This window comes from Pseudophryne corroboree (genome assembly GCF_028390025.1).
Source record: "Pseudophryne corroboree isolate aPseCor3 chromosome 12 unlocalized genomic scaffold, aPseCor3.hap2 SUPER_12_unloc_1, whole genome shotgun sequence".
Classification (NCBI taxonomy): domain Eukaryota; kingdom Metazoa; phylum Chordata; class Amphibia; order Anura; family Myobatrachidae; genus Pseudophryne; species Pseudophryne corroboree.
Window position 1 is genome coordinate 315,152 of NW_026967485.1, and position 16,339 is coordinate 331,490.

General features: G+C 45.3%; 10 non-coding genes across 10 annotated transcripts; 2 read left to right on the top strand and 8 right to left on the bottom strand.

The window, feature by feature from the left end:
- Positions 1-3,926: 3,926 nt before the first annotated feature.
- LOC134982381 (U5 spliceosomal RNA) lies at positions 3,927-4,042 on the bottom strand. The gene has a single exon (XR_010191081.1). It is a non-coding gene; the product is annotated as a U5 spliceosomal RNA (small nuclear RNA).
- Positions 4,043-4,328: 286 nt separating this feature from the next.
- Positions 4,329-4,444, bottom strand: LOC134982414 (U5 spliceosomal RNA). The gene has a single exon (XR_010191112.1). It is a non-coding gene; the product is annotated as a U5 spliceosomal RNA (small nuclear RNA).
- A 270-nt stretch (positions 4,445-4,714) lies between these two features.
- Positions 4,715-4,830, bottom strand: LOC134982336 (U5 spliceosomal RNA). The gene has a single exon (XR_010191041.1). It is a non-coding gene; the product is annotated as a U5 spliceosomal RNA (small nuclear RNA).
- A 144-nt stretch (positions 4,831-4,974) lies between these two features.
- On the top strand, positions 4,975-5,138 carry LOC134982500 (U1 spliceosomal RNA). Its single transcript, XR_010191190.1, has one exon. It is a non-coding gene; the product is annotated as a U1 spliceosomal RNA (small nuclear RNA).
- A 4,821-nt stretch (positions 5,139-9,959) lies between these two features.
- LOC134982459 (U5 spliceosomal RNA) lies at positions 9,960-10,072 on the bottom strand. Its single transcript, XR_010191153.1, has one exon. It is a non-coding gene; the product is annotated as a U5 spliceosomal RNA (small nuclear RNA).
- Positions 10,073-12,502: 2,430 nt separating this feature from the next.
- On the bottom strand, positions 12,503-12,618 carry LOC134982407 (U5 spliceosomal RNA). The gene has a single exon (XR_010191106.1). It is a non-coding gene; the product is annotated as a U5 spliceosomal RNA (small nuclear RNA).
- Positions 12,619-12,893: 275 nt separating this feature from the next.
- LOC134982423 (U5 spliceosomal RNA) lies at positions 12,894-13,008 on the bottom strand. The gene has a single exon (XR_010191120.1). It is a non-coding gene; the product is annotated as a U5 spliceosomal RNA (small nuclear RNA).
- Positions 13,009-13,294: 286 nt separating this feature from the next.
- Positions 13,295-13,410, bottom strand: LOC134982449 (U5 spliceosomal RNA). Its single transcript, XR_010191144.1, has one exon. It is a non-coding gene; the product is annotated as a U5 spliceosomal RNA (small nuclear RNA).
- A 270-nt stretch (positions 13,411-13,680) lies between these two features.
- Positions 13,681-13,796, bottom strand: LOC134982338 (U5 spliceosomal RNA). Its single transcript, XR_010191043.1, has one exon. It is a non-coding gene; the product is annotated as a U5 spliceosomal RNA (small nuclear RNA).
- A 144-nt stretch (positions 13,797-13,940) lies between these two features.
- Positions 13,941-14,104, top strand: LOC134982588 (U1 spliceosomal RNA). Its single transcript, XR_010191270.1, has one exon. It is a non-coding gene; the product is annotated as a U1 spliceosomal RNA (small nuclear RNA).
- The last annotated feature ends 2,235 nt before the right edge of the window (positions 14,105-16,339 follow it).

Here is a 16,339-nt window from a genome sequence, read left to right on the forward strand (position 1 = left end):
ATCAGCCTTTCTACTTCCCTCATGGTCCCAGACAGTCATGCTTTACATGGGTCCAACTCTCATATAGCATTCGATGGTGAGTTTGTATATTAAATGTCTCATCTCAACCTGTTTAGCCAGTGAGTAATGTTAGCTGCACTGTAGTTTATACTCGCACATGTAATCACATGTTTGCACAGCCTATGTTATATGTACTTGTGTATATCCATTTTGCTTTTCACATGCATATCATAATTGCATATTCTTGTTTCATTAACAGTTTTACCTCATTATCACATATCATCATATCGTATTGTACATCAAATCAACGCATCATATCTGTGATCCCTTTACTGAATAATAAAACACCGTTCTACAAACACCTCTTCTGAACAGATTATTGAAAAGTAAAGGTGGTTATACTGTAGGCTTCAAATTTGCCAGAAAGGGCTTAGTGAGAGGCTGAACAACCACCTGTAGTTCGCATTGTGCGTTGGAAGGCACAAAGTAAGCAGACGGGAGGAGAAGTCAGGATAGTGCGCAAGGGCATCCTTTTCTCTTAGTCCGTAGAGGATGCTGGGGTCACATTAAGAACCATGGGGTATAGACGGGATCCGCAAGAGACATGGGCACTTTAAGACTTTCAAAGGGTGTGAACTGGCTCCTCCCTCTATGCCCCTCCTCCAGACTCCAGTTATAGGAACTGTGCCCAGGGAGACGGACATTTCGAGGAAAGGATTTATTGTTAAACTAAGGTGAGCATCTTACCAGCTCACACCTTAAGCATGCCGCAGAACGTGGCATTCAACAGAACACAAGCCAACGGCATGAACAATTGCAGCAAAAAGCTGACCAGAACCATAACACAACATGTGTATAACCACAAGTAATAACTGCAGACACAGTATGGACTGGGACGGGTGCCCAGCATCCTCTACGGACTAAGAGAAAAGGATTTACCGGTAGGTATTAAAATCCTATTTTCTCATACGACCTAGAGGATGCTGGGGTCACATTAAGAACCATGGGGTTATACCAAAGCTCTTGAACGGGTGGGAGAGTGCGTACGACTCTGCAGCACCGAATGACCCAACTTGAGGTTATCATCAGCCAAGGTATCAAACTTGTAAAACTTAGCAAAAGTGTTTACTAAATAGCTGCTCGGCAAAGTTGCAATGCCGAGACTCCCCGACCAGCTGCCCAGGATGAACCCACCTTTCTAGTAGAATGGGTCTTCACCTAATTCAGTAACGGCAATCCTGCCGTGGAATGAGCATGCTGAATCTTACCACAGATCCAGCGCATAATGGTCTACATGGAAGCAGGACACCCAATCCTGTTGGGAGCATACAGGACAAACAGAGCCTCTGTTTTCCTAATCTGAACTGTTCTGGTGACATAAATTTTCAAAGTTCTGACCACAGCCAGAGACTTTGACTCAACGAAGGTGTCAGTGGCCAAAGGCACCATGTGGAAAGATGAACCACCTTCGGCAGAAATTGTTGACGTGTCCTCAATTCTGCTCTATCTTCATGAAAGATCAAAGATCAAAAGCTCTTGTGATACTGCATGGTTTGTACTGTTTTCCATGTGCTCCCAGATCTTTCAAGCAAGTAGCATGGTCAAGAAAGTTCTGTTTGAAAAGTAACAACATTTACTGTCATTGTTATAGAATTTGGGAGAAAAAACAAGAAGAAATCTGCACTGTTGACGCACTGGACAGAATGAATGAATCATAAAATATAACCTTTATTAAGTATGTATTAAAATTGGATAAATATTAATATTATTATCCCAAACTGCAGTGAAACATAAAGGTTAAAATCACAGAACTAACATACATGTGCATAAGAAGAATAAAGAGATGTGAAAAAAAGGTTTAAAAAGCGTGTCCGTGTGTGATTATTTTTGAAGGCACAACCCTGGCGGGGTTGTTTATATAGATATATATGTTGCTAATAATCACTTTCTAGCGTAATGTTATTAAATAGCTGTTAGTATCTATGTCGTCAGGTACCACTGGGTCATATCCTATATACTCCCTTCACTCAATAGGGGTTACCTCCCGGGAAGCCATCCCCATTGGCGAATTTGTGGGGGTGATTGAGTATAACCGGTAAGCTAGCCTCCAATTTGTGGGGTGCTTAGGTAGATGGGGATCACTTATTTCTCTGTGTCCCCTAAGACTATATTCCTAAATTCAATACCATAGGGGGATAGCTTTCTATATCGGATAAGGAATCACTTGATAGGGAAATCTCTATGCATCATGGAAAGATCATATTTATTAATATCCAAACTAAAAAAAATGATGAATAGCTTTAATTTAGCTGTTTAGATATAGTTAATTGGCGAGATATACCAACAGGTGCGGTTGCCTTAAGGAATATGGCAATTCCAATATAAATAGCAGCCCTCCTTCATATAATCAGCCAGATCTTATTAAATCTGGTCCAGATATAGCCGTTCAGATATACTTAATTGACAACATATATCAATCGGTGGGGTTGCCTTAAGGAATATAGCAATTCCAATTCTCATATAAATAGCAACCTTCCTTCATATATTCAGCCAGATCTTATTTAATCTGATCTAGGCGTAGGCAATAATGCTTTCCTTAGAGGTATAGCCACCTCAATTCTTATTAGGAAGCAAAGTGTCTGTCATAATGGTTTATCCAATTCATCTAAGAAATAATATATTCCATGTGTCAGAGATTCATTACTCTCTATTTACACTGTTAAAGAGTTAATTCTTATTATGTTACAGTGTAATGAAATTATCATATAGGGAGATGTGGCAATTCCATGTGCTATATATATAATAACCCTTAGTGGTCCAGATTCCACAATGAGGAATTTTCTTATAAACCGCTGAAACACACAGCTGTTTGACTGACTTCCAAATATATCTATCTCACTTTGTAACAGTCTTATGATAGAGAAACTGTTACATATTCGGTCACTTAGTTATCTAAAGGTAAACAGACTCAATGTGAGGGTAATATAATATATCAAATGCGCTGTCAATAATCGTGGTAACTGGTGTAATAATGTGGTATATTGAGTATGCTAGTAAGGCATATAACTGCTCTCCAGCCTTTAAGTGTTACCAATCAATTTGTTACACTGTAAAGGATTTATGGTGTCCTGTTAGGACATGCAGCTGCTAGGCTGACTCAAAGATTTATCCATTTGTAACAATTATGTAACAGTTATATACATGTTACTGGTATTACATAGAAATAGTATGACACAGGCCAGCAGTCCCATGTGTCTAGATTCCACAATAGGAGATTTTCTTTGTCTTATAAACTGCTGGAACACACAGCTGCTAGACTGACTTCAAATATATATATTACTTTGTAACAGTCTTATAGTAAAGAGACTGTTACACACTGTCATTTAGTTATCTCAAGGTTAGCAGATTCTGTGTGAGGATAGTGTTCTGTTAGAACATGCAGCTGCTAGGCTGACTCATAGAAAATGTATCCATTTGTAACAAATGACACATACAGCATTAAATTAATATCTATAGCAGCCCATGTGACATCTCTACTCTTATCATAATTGTCTGGTTATTGCCAATCTGGACAGCAGGAGTGATATATATTCACTAGTCCCAATATTCCATCATATAAATATACCCACACTGATATACTTTCTTATCAAGAGTTATTAGTAGCTATCTGTATGCACTTTAGACATTGTAATTGCTAAGTGACATCATATCTAGTGTATTCCTTTCTTATAGCTCAGCTTCTATTCCCTATTAGTGGAGACTAACAGCTAACATCATAATCATATATTTTTGTTTTATAACATTTCACATGAGTCAAATACACGCGGACACGCCGTGCCCTACACGCGTGTTTCACTGCATCTATGGCAACTTACATTAAAGCTAACAAGAAAGCACACTCGTTCTGTCTTTAAACTGATAAAAGAAACCCCAATAATATGGGGCATGCAAAAATTGAGACAAAACTCAGTTTTGCTCCTCTCCACGGAAATCTTTAGTAAAAGGCGAAAGATTTGTTCGTTCTGAAGAGAAACCAGAGCATGACCAAGATTCCACCTGTCGCCTGAGTGCCATGCCAGCAGTCCTCATTCAGCTCAAAGTGAGCACCCAATATGAAAGAAAGAAAGCAGATTTCTCACCAGGCTTCCCCTTGCTATAAGCATGGTTTGTACTCTTTTCCATGTGCTCCCAGATCTTTCAAGCAATTAGTATGGTCAAGAAAGTTCTGCTTGAAAAGAAACAGACATTTACTGTCATTGTTATACAAATTAACTTACATTAAAGCCAACAAGAAAGCACACTCGTTCTGTCTTTAAACTGATAAAAGAAACCCCAATAATATGGGGCATGCAAAAATTGAGATAAAACTCAGTTTTGCTCCTCTCCACGGAAATCTTTAATAAAAGGCGAAAGATTTGTTCATTCTGAAGAGAAACCAGAGCATGACCAAGATTCCACCTGTCGCCTGAGTGCCATGCCAGCAGTCCTCATTCAGATCAAAGTGAGCGCCCAATTTGAAAGAAAGCAGATTTCTCACCTGGCTTCTCCTTGCTATAAGCATGGTTTGTACTGTATTCCATGTGCTCCCAGATCTTTCAAGCAAGTAGCATGGTCAAGAAAGTTCTGTTTGAAAAGAAACAAACATTTACTGTAATTTCTATGCAAATGAGCTTTCATTAAAGCACACTCATTCTATCTTTAAACCGATAAAAGAAACCCCAAAAAGATGGGGCATGCAAAAATTGAGGTAAAACTCAGTTTTGCTCCTCTCCACGGAAATCTTTAGTAAAAGGCGAAAGATTTGTTCGTTCTGAAGAGAAACCAGAGCATGACCAAGATTTTCATCTGAAAATATGTGTTCTCCCTGCAGTTGTTGTCCCCAGATGAGAGTTCCCTTGTGCTGCCTCAGTTGAATCTCCTTTACTTGACAGAGATGTGCCTGAGCAGCGGCCCTCCCCAGCCCTATCCCAAATCATACTTATTTTGCATAGGAGATACCATGGTCATGAAGATTGTTTTCCCAGGGTGAGGTTCATTCATTGCATTCTGGGTATGCTGACCCCTGTGATTTCCCCAAATGTGGGAAACTCGACTGCATTATTTGTGGTAGTGGGGGACTGTGTTTGTGCTTTCCTCTGGTCAGCTCTGGTAAAAGTCAGATTTCTTTGTCTCAGATCTTCCTCTAGCCTTGTTCTTCTTTCGAGAGTTCCCTTGTGCTGCCTCAGTTGGATCTCCTTCACTTGACAGGGGGTGCCCGAGCAGCAATCCTCCACAGCTCTAGCCCAACTCCTACTTACCTGCCAGGTGAGATACTATGATCTTCACTGTTAGGGCAATCAGGATGTGGAATTCCCTGCCAGGGAAGGTGGTAATGGCGGACTCTGTAATTGGATTTAAAAAAGGAATGGATACATTTCTGAATGAAAAAGCTATCCAAGGTTATAATACTTAAAATATCAACATGGTTAATCCGGGGGTAACATGAGTTATAGTAGCTAACTAGTCATAAAACATTATTCAGCAAGTATGTAGAATCATCACAACTTAAAACAGGTTGAACACGATGGGCAATTTGCCTCTATTCAACCTCAAAAACTATGTTACTATATGTTACTATATTACTATGTTACTGTAGTATACAGAAAACCAAAATTCAATGAACAGTGATAGTGAGCACTGATGAGGATACTAGAACTGACACTGAGCAGCAAGATGCAGCACTGGACTATTAGTAATGTACTGTAGTATGCTGAGCACCACAATGCAGCACAAGACAATGAGCAGTGATACTGAGCACTGATGAGGATACTACTGAGAACTGACACTGAGCAGGAGAGACACACTACTAGTATTACTCAGCAGCAATAAGTAACCACTGATACTGAGCACTGATATTGAGATTTCCACTGAGAGAACATAGCCACGTCCATTCCGCTCTCTCTTCAATGCACGAGTAAAAATGTCGGCAACGCACAGCTCTTTATATGGAATCCGAATCTCGCGAGAATCCGACAGCGGGATGATGACATTTTCCCTTGTTCAGGTTTTCCGAGTCAGGCGGGAACAACCGAGCCTGCCTCGGACCAGTGTAAACCACGTGGAGTTCGTGGGGAATTCGGTTCTCGGAGAACCGAACCCGCTCCTCTCTACCTTATACCCATCAATTTTTTTATTTTCAATCTAAGCCCCTGCAGTTTTCTGTAAGCATCTGCTTCGCTATGATGATCAACAAGTCACAAGGGCAAACACTCAGGGCTTGAGGCGTAGATCTTAGGACCAGCTGCTACAAGCATGGCAGAGGTGTCACTATTACTGGTGACACCCAGAGAGGTGGCGAGGGAGATTGTAATGCAGTGCGCGCAGATAAGCAGCGCAATGGTAAAAAGGAGGCATGGTTTCATAGGTAGGGGCGTGGCCTGGTGGCCTGAATCTACATTTTGTTGCTCCGGGTGTCCCGGGGGTTGGGGGCTGCACCCGGGGACTAGTGTGTGAGTGGTGCTGGCTCCTGCACAGTGAAAAGGCATGGCCACCCAGCATGACGCCTCCCTTCTTGACCATGCTGTAATTGCAGTCGCACTGCAGTTCAGCGTGATCATAAAAAATGGTGTAGCCTCCTGCTGGTGCAGACTGTATGTGCGCGCAGGAAGCCGCCACCATTTTTGTGATCACAGCGGCTGAATGTGATGTCATACAGCCGCTGTGACCACGCCCCCTGTGTCTCCTCCGTTGCAGACCCCATTTTGAAGCCTTGCACCCGCACCGCTCCATCCCTGACTTGGAAATGGAGTGTTGCTGACCCACCTATCCCCCCCCCCCCCCGCCCTGATTGACAGGCAGAGGCGATCGCATTCTCTGCGGGGTGCCGCAGAAAATGCAGGCACATGCGTATGCTCTTAGCAATTTTTGCAGTTGGATCGCTTATTGTGATTGCAATCCAACCTGAATCAGGCCCTATTACCTATCACAATGCGCTGCGGGCAGTACAAAATTGGGTTAATATAGGAGAAAAACCCCCAGACCTGTGCTCCTTAACTGTTCCTGGTGGCTAGTGGAGCGGCTGCCCAGTAATCAGTGTCCACGCCAGTGCGCACACGGTCCACCCCCTACGGCCACGCTCCCCTTCATCAGCGGCCTCGTGATCCGGAAGGGTGGTGTGTGTGTGACTGACCTTAGGATGAAAGCGGAGCCTCCGCTGCAGTGACCCAGCAACCGGGGCACGGGAGTATACAGCGCCGCTGGGAGTGATGAAGCTGCAGTAAAGATGTCTATTAGACCTAGCCTGCTGCAGCCCTTGTAGATTCTCATAAAAAAAGTTCTTCTTTTCTTGTCAAAATTTATAGCTAAGAATAGGCTGCCTGAGGCAGGCCCCTGTTAAGTGGCCTGCTACTGAAGGCACCAACTACAAACTGAGCTCCCTGTTCATGGAAGCGGGGTTATAGAGGAGAATGCACTGAGCATCTTGGGAACAGTCAAAAGCTTTGAGCCGGTTGGTGCCTCAGATCAAGATCCTACTCTACACCCCAATGTGAATCCTTGTGGAGTCCAGTGTACCCCACAGAAGAAATAAATGTGTCACACCCATTGGCAGCAACCTTAGAATAGCTGCTGACGGGCACAATTGAGAATGGAAGGGGGGGGACATTTGAATCCAGCACATAAATGCAATTCAAATATGTAATTTGTACCTTCCTATTTTAAAATATAATGGATGAACCTCACCCTGTGAGAACAATCTTCATGATCAAGAAATCTCATATGCAAAATAAGTATGAGTTGGGATAGGGCTGGGGAGGGTGTCTGCTCTGGCAGCCCCTCCCCCGTCAAGTTAAGGAGATTCAACTGAGGAAGCACAAGGGAACTCTCGTCTGGGGACAACAACTGCAGGGAGACCACATCTTTTCAGATGAACATGGGAGGGCGGAAGGCTGCCTAATACTGAAGCACCATCAAATATCAAACCATATGCAACATCTAGTACAAGCATTCCTGGGGGAAGGTCTGCAGCAGACGGATTTGCATACAGTGATGTTATCCAAGCAGTGGGCCAAAGTTGGCTGGAACCCTCATCTGCATATGAAAAGAGAAAAGGGGCGTGCAGGGCATGGCGGCCTTTTGCAGTGCTTGGATGACCCCTAGTTCTCATTAAACACCCCCACCCTCCTTTGGTGTGGGGCTCATGTTGGCCATGCCCCATCCCCTGAAGCATTCAAGCTGATTTCTTGCAGCAGCTGGGCACTGTAACAGCTCCAGAGCTGTTCTGTAAGGCAAGTAAAAGGGTGTGGGCCCTACAGCACCACCTGTAGTTCGCATTGTGCGTTGGAAGGCACAAAGTAAGCAGACGGGAGGAGAAGTCAGGATAGTGCGCAAGGGCATCCTTTTCTCTTAGTCCGTAGAGGATGCTGGGGTCACATTAAGAACCATGGGGTATAGACGGGATCCGCAAGAGACATGGGCACTTTAAGACTATCAAAGGGTGTGAACTGGCTCCTCCCTCTATGCCCCTCCTCCAGACTCCTGTTATAGGAACTGTGCCCAGGGAGACGGACATTTCGAGGAAAGGATTTATTGTTAAACTAAGGTGAGCATCTTACCAGCTCACACCTTAAGCATGCCGCAGAACGTGGCATTCAACAGAACACAAGCCAACGGCATGAACAATTGCAGCAAAAAGCTGACCAGAACCATAACACAACATGTGTATAACCACAAGTAATAACTGCAGACACAGTATGGACTGGGACGGGTGCCCAGCATCCTCTACAGACTAAGAGAAAAGGATTTACCGGTAGGTATTAAAATCCTATTTTCTCATACGACCTAGAGGATGCTGGGGTCACATTAAGAACCATGGGGTTATACCAAAGCTCTTGAACGGGTGGAAGAGTGCGTACGACTCTGCAGCACCGAATGACCCACCTTGAGGTTATCATCGGCCAAGGTATCAAACTTGTAAAACTTAGCAAAAGTGTTTACTAAATAGCTGCTCGGCAAAGTTGCAATGCCGAGACTCCCCGACCAGCTGCCCAGGATGAACCCACCTTTCTAGTAGAATGGGTCTTCACCTAATTCAGTAACGGCAATCCTGCCGTGGAATGAGCATGCTGAATCTTACCACAGATCCAGCGCATAATGGTCTGCATGGAAGCAGGACACCCAATCCTGTTGGGAGCATACAGGACAAACAGAGCCTCTGTTTTCCTAATCTGAACCGTTCTGGTGACATAAATTTTCAAAGTTCTGACCACAGCCAGAGACTTTGACTCAACGAAGGTGTCAGTGGCCAAAGGCACCATGTGGAAAGATGAACCACCTTCGGCAGAAATTGTTGACGTGTCCTCAATTCTGCTCTATCTTCATGAAAGATCAAATAAAGGCTCTTGTGATACTGCATGGTTTGTACTGTTTTCCATGTGCTCCCAGATCTTTCAAGCAAGTAGCATGGTCAAGAAAGTTCTGTTTGAAAAGAAACAAACATTTACTGTCATTGTTATGCAAATAAACTTACATTAAAGCTAACAAGAAAGCACACTCGTTCTGTCTTTAAACTGATAAAAGAAACCCCAATAATATGGGCATACCTCCCAACTTTGTCGGCTCGCATAGAGGGACACACGCGTGGCGAAGTCGCGCGCGCTCCCAAAAAGGGCGTGGCCTAAGTAAAAGGGGGTGTGGCTTCGCGCGAGGAACCGCGATCGCGAGTCACGCCCCCGTTTTCGGCACTGAGGGGGCATGCCCAGCGCTCTGTGAGCCGCTGGCATGCCACCTCTCCCTCTGACTTCAGTGAATAGACGCTGTGCGCATGCGCACAGCGTCTATTCACCGCTGCTCTGCTAAGCAGGGCAGCGACAGACAGAGCCTCCCAACTGTCCTCCCCACCGCGGGACACTGCGGCCCGCAGGTGGGACAGCGGGACAGTCCCCAAAAAACGGGACTGTCCCGCGAAAATCGGGACAGTTGGGAGGTATGATATGGGGCATGCAAAAATTGAGATAAAACTCAGTTTTGCTCCTCTCCACGGAAATCTTTAATAAAAGGCGAAATATTTGTTAGTTCTGAAGAGAAACCAGAGCATGACCAAGATTCCACCTGTCGCCTGAGTGCCATGCCAGCAGTTCTCATTCAGCCAGGGCCGGCGCTACCACTAGGCAGCTTTAGGCAGCTGCCTATGGGCGGCGACCACTGGAGGGCGGCACTGCTTAGTGAACGAAAGTGAAAGAGAACACTTTTTTATCATGTGCCTCAGCAGAAACAGAGGAGCTGCTCGTGTGCGCCCACCACGTCTGTCTGACTCTGCCTTCAAAAGTGAGTTGACTGACTGTGTGCCTACTTCTGCAACCCTGCCGTGCCGCCGCCCCCCCACCTCTGCGATCATAACACATTCCACTATGTTATGTGGGCTATGTGCAGCCTGCTGCCGCCTGTGCTCCTGAGTCCGGGGTCCCGGGTCCCACAGTATCAGCCTATCACTGACTACCCGCCGCTCCCCCACGCGATGGTCTCCCGCGTCCCCCCCCATCACCCCTGCATTTGGGCACAGGGCACATGAAGGAGAGTCACCCGCTGGCCTGGTCCGCTCCGCATCACTGACTACCCGCCGCTCCCCCACGCGATGGTCTCCCGCGCCGCGTCCCCCCCCCCCATCACCCCTGCATTTGGGCACAGGGCACATGAAGGAGAGTCACCCGCTGGCCTGGTCCGCACTGCTGCCGCATCGGGCGCCGTCTCTCCCTACAATCCAGTGCAAATTGTTATCCGCGCTACCCCCCCAATCCCGCGACCGGCTCCCGCATCAGTACCTGCTGCTGCCTCTTTTTGTGACAAGCGCCCCCACAGCTATTAGGCTCCCGCTGCACCCCCCCCCCCTCCCCTCCTGCATCTTGTAGCTTTGTTCACTTCCCCCCCCCCTTCTGCATCTTGTAGCTTTGTTCACTTCTCCCCCCCCTTCTGCATCTTGTAGCTATGTTCACTTCTCCCCCCCCTTCTGCATCTTGTAGCTATGTTCACTTCTCCCCCCCCACCTCTGCCTCTTCTAATTACCAGCTCCCCCACAGCTATTAGGCTCCCGTTGCTCCCCCCCCCCTCCTGCATCTTGTAGCTAGGTTCACTTCTTTCCCCCCCCCCCCCCTCTGCCTCTTCTTATTACCAGCTCCCCCACAGCTATTAGGCTCCCGCTGCTCCCCCCCCCCCTCCTGCATCTTGTAGCTAGGTTCACTTCTTCCCCCCCCTCTGCCTCTTCTTATTTAATTTATGTGAAAGGCAATAGGTTCTGCAGCAGCTGCGCCTCTCTAGTGCCTGAGAGGTGGCAGCTGTCTGTAGGTGGCCACAATAAACGGCCACAGTAATATACACGTGTGTGTGTGTATATATATATATATATACACATATATACACACATATACACACAACACAGTATATCCATCTATGTATAAACACAGTACATCTATCTTGATAGATCTTTTTAGATATATATATATGGACCGGATTAAAGACTTTTTTACTTTACAACAGTCTGCTGAGTGCCGCTGATTTCCTTTCCACTATATATATATATATATATATATATATATATATATAGTAACCTGTTTCCTCTGTCACTCCATAAGGGTACATGCTCACATGCATATGGTATCCAAATAGCTGGCGGCACTCAGAGGCTTGTACAAAGTGGAAAAAAAACCCTGTGCAGGGTGTGTTGTTTATTAAATGTGACATTTGGGGACCGTTCCCCTTCTTCAAGATAGGGGATACGGTCCCTGAAACGTCACATTTAATAAACACACCACCCTGCAGAGGTTTTTTTTTTTAACTTTGTACAAGCATCTAGGGCTTGGGGGGGACTGGGGAACTGGTGTAGCGGTGTTGGAGGATGTGTCAAAATTATTATGTATGTATATACTATATATATATGTATTTATGGGTGGCACTCCTGTATTTATGGGTGGCACTCCACATGTTTCAAAGAAGTACAGTATGCACATATGCGGAAATACAACTGTAGCTTATCAACTTTTCAGATGCTTTAATGTTGCATCTTTTGACAAAACATCCAATATTAAAGATTCAATATCAAAGCATCCGAAACGTTGTTAAGCTATTTCTGCGCAAGTGCTGCGCACAAGTACAGGAGTATATTGTATATATTTATAAAGCTTAAAAGGAGCTTAGAAGACGCTACCTACGCACTGTTTCACCTGAGAGGCCGGGCATTGGGGGGGGGGGGGGGGGCGATGAAGATTTGCCTAGGGTGCCGAGGAACCTTGCACCGGCCCTGCATTCAGCTGAAAGTGAGCACCCAATTTGAATGAAAGAAAGCAGATTTCTCACCAGGCTTCCCCTTGCTATAAACATGGTTTGTACTCTTTTCCATGTGCTCCCAGATCTTTCAAGCAATTAGTGTGGTCAAGAAAGTTCTGTTTGAAAAGAAACAAACATTTACTGTAATTTCTATGCAAATGAGCTTACATTAAAGCACACTCGTTCTATCTTTAAACAGATAAAATAAAACCCCAATAAGATGGGGCAAGGAAAAAATGAGATAAAACTCAGTTTTGCTCCTCTCCACGGAAATCTTTAGTAAAAGGCGAAAGATTTGTTCGTTCTGAAGAGAAACCAGAGCATGACCAAGATTCCACCTGTCGCCTGAGTGCCATGCCAGCAGTTCTCATTCAGCTCAAAGTGAGCACCCAATTTGAAAGAAAGAAAGCAGATTTCTCACCAGGCTTCCCCTAGCTATAAACATGGTTTGTACTCTTTTCCATGTGTTCCCAGATCTTTCAAGCAATTAGTATAGTCAAGAAAGTTCTGTTTGAAAAGAAACAAACATTTACTGTCATTTCTATGCAAATGAGCTTACATTAAAGCACACTCGTTCTATCTTTAAACCGATAAAATAAAACCCCAATAAGATGGGGCATGCAAAATTTGAGATAAAACTCAGTTTTGCTCCTCTCCACGGAAATCTTTAGTAAAAGGCAAAGATTTGTTCGTTCTGAAGAGAAACCAGAGCATGACCAAGATTCCACCTGTCGCCTGAGTGCCATGCCAGCAGTCCTCATTCAGCTCAAAGTGAGCACCCAATTTGAAAGAAAGAAAGCAGATTTCTCACCAGGCTTCCCCTTGCTATAAGCATGGTTTGTACTCTTTTCCATGTGCTCCCAGATCTTTCAAGCAATTAGTATGGTCAAGAAAGTTCTGCTTGAAAAGAAACAGACATTTACTGTCATTGTTATACAAATAAACTTACATTAAAGCTAACAAGAAAGCACACTCGTTCTGTCTTTAAACTGATAAAAGAAACCCCAATAATATGGGGCATGCAAAAATTGAGATAAAACTCAGTTTTGCTCCTCTCCACGGAAATCTTTAATAAAAGGCGAAAGATTTGCTCATTCTGAAGAAAAACCAGACCATGACCAAGATTCCACCTGTCGCCTGAGTGCCATGCCAGCAGTCCTCATTCAGATCAAAGTGAGCGCCCAATTTGAAAGAAAGCAGATTTCTCACCTGGCTTCTCCTTGCTATAAGCATGGTTTGTACTGTATTCCATGTGCTCCCGGATCTTTCAAGCAAGTAGCATGGTCAAGAAAGTTCTCTTTGAAAAGAAACAAACATTTACTGTAATTTCTATGCAAATGAGCTTTCATTAAAGCACACTCATTCTATCTTTAAACCGATAAAAGAAACCCCAAAAAGATGGGGCATGCAAAAATTGAGGTAAAACTCAGTTTTGCTCCTCTCCACGGAAATCTTTAGTAAAAGGCGAAAGATTTGTTCGTTCTGAAGAGAAACCAGAGCATGACCAAGATTTTCATCTGAAAATATGTGTTCTCCCTGCAGTTGTTGTCCCCAGATGAGAGTTCCCTTGTGCTGCCTCAGTTGAATCTCCTTTACTTGACAGAGATGTGCCTGAGCAGCGGCCCTCCCCAGCCCTATCCCAAATCATACTTATTTTGCATAGGAGATACCATGGTCATGAAGATTGTTCTCCCAGGGTGAGGTTCATTCATTGCATTCTGGGTATGCTGACCCCTGTGATTTCCCCAAATGTGGGAAACTCGACTGCATTATTTGTGGTAGTGGGGGACTGTGTTTGTGCTTTCCTCTGGTTAGCTCTGGTAAAAGTCAGATTTCTTTGTCTCAGATCTTCCTCTAGCCTTGTTCTTCTTTCGAGAGTTCCCTTGTGCTGCCTCAGTTGGATCTCCTTCACTTGACAGGGGGTGCCCGGAGCAGCAATCCTCCACAGCTCTAGCCGAACTCCTACTTACCTGCCAGGTGAGATACTATGATCTTCACTGTTAGGGCAATCAGGATGTGGAATTCCCTGCCAGGGAAGGTGGTAATGGCGGACTCTGTAATTGGATTTAAAAAAGGAATGGATACATTTCTGAATGAAAAAGCTATCCAAGGTTATAATACTTAAAATATCAACATGGTTAATCCGGGGGTAACATGAGTTATAGTAGCTAACTAGTCATAAAACATTATTCAGCAAGTATGTAGAATCATCACAACTTAAAACAGGTTGAACACGATGGGCAATTTGCCTCTATTCAACCTCAAAAACTATGTTACTATATGTTACTATATTACTATGTTACTGTAGTATACAGAAAACCAAAATGCAATAAACAGTGATAGTGAGCACTGATGAGGATACTAGAACTGACACTGAGCAGCAAGATGCAGCACTGGACTATTAGTAATGTACTGTAGTATGCTGAGCACCACAATGCAGCACAAGACAATGAGCAGTGATACTGAGCACTGATGAGGATACTACTGAGAACTGACACTGAGCAGGAGAGACACACTACTAGTATTACTGAGCAGCAATAAGTAACCACTGATACTGAGCACTGATATTGAGAATTCCACTGAGAGAACATAGCCACGTCCATTCCGCTCTATCTTCAATGCACGAGTAAAAATGGCGGCAACGCGCAGCTCTTTATATGGAATCCGAATCTCGCGAGAATCCGACAGCGGGATGATGACATTTTCCCTTGTTCAGGTTTTCCGAGTCAGGCGGGAACAACCGAGCCTGCCTCGGACCAGTGTAAACAACGTGGAGTTCGTGGGGAATTCGGTTCTCGGAGAACCGAACCCGCTCCTCTCTACCTTATACCTATCAATTTTTATATTTTCAATCTAAGCCCCTGCAGTTTTCTGTAAGCATCTGCTTCGCTATGATGATCAACAAGTCACAAGGGCAAACACTCAGGGCTTGAGGCGTAGATCTTAGGACCAGCTGCTACAAGCATGGCAGAGGTGTCACTATCACTGGTGACACCCAGAGAGGTGGCGAGGGAGATTGTAATGCAGTGCGCGCAGATAAGCAGCGCAATGGTAAAAAGGAGGCATGGTTTCATAGGTAGGGGCATGGCCTGGTGGCCTGAATCTACATTTTGTTGCTCCGGGTGTCCCGGGGGTTGGGGGCTGCACCCGGGGACTAGTGTGTGAGCGGTGCTGGCTCCTGCACAGTGAAAGGGCATGGCCACCCAGCATGACGCCTCTCTTCTTGACCATGCTGTAATTGCAGTCGCACTGCAGTTCAGCGTGATCATAAAAAATGGTGTAGCCTCCTGCTGGTGCAGACTGTATGTGCGCGCAGGAAGCCGCCACCATTTTTGTGATCACAGCGGCTGAATGTGATGTCATACAGCCGCTGTGACCACGCCCCCTGTGTCTCCTCCGTTGCAGACCCCATTTTGAAGCCTTGCCCCCGCACCGCTCCATCCCTGACTTGGAAATGGAGTGTTGCTGACCCACCTATCCCCCCCCCCCCGCCTCGATTGACAGGCAGAGGCGATCGCATTCTCTGCGGGGTGCCGCAGAAAATGCAGGCACATGCGTATGCTCTTAGCAATTTTTGCAGTTGGATCGCTTATTGTGATTGCAATCCAACCTGAATCAGGCCCTAATACCTATCACAATGCGCTGCGGGCAGTACAAAATTGGGTTAATATAGGAGAAAAACCCCCAGACCTGTGCTCCTTAACTGTACCTGGTGGCTAGTGGAGCGGCTGCCCAGTAATCAGTGTCCACGCTTGTGCGCACACGGTCCACCCCCTACGGCCACGCTCCCCTTCATCAGCGGCCTCGTGATCCGGAAGGGTGGTGTGTGTGTGACTGACCTTAGGATGAAACCGGAGCCTCCGCTGCAGTGACCCAGCAACCAGGGCATGGGAGTATACAGCGCCGCTGGGAGTGATGAAGCTGCAGTAAAGATGTCTATTAGACCTAGCCTGCTGCAGCCCTTGTAGATTCTCATAAAACAAGTTCTTCTTTTCTTGTCAAAATTTATAGCTAAGAATAGGCTGCCTGAGGCAGGCCCCTGTTA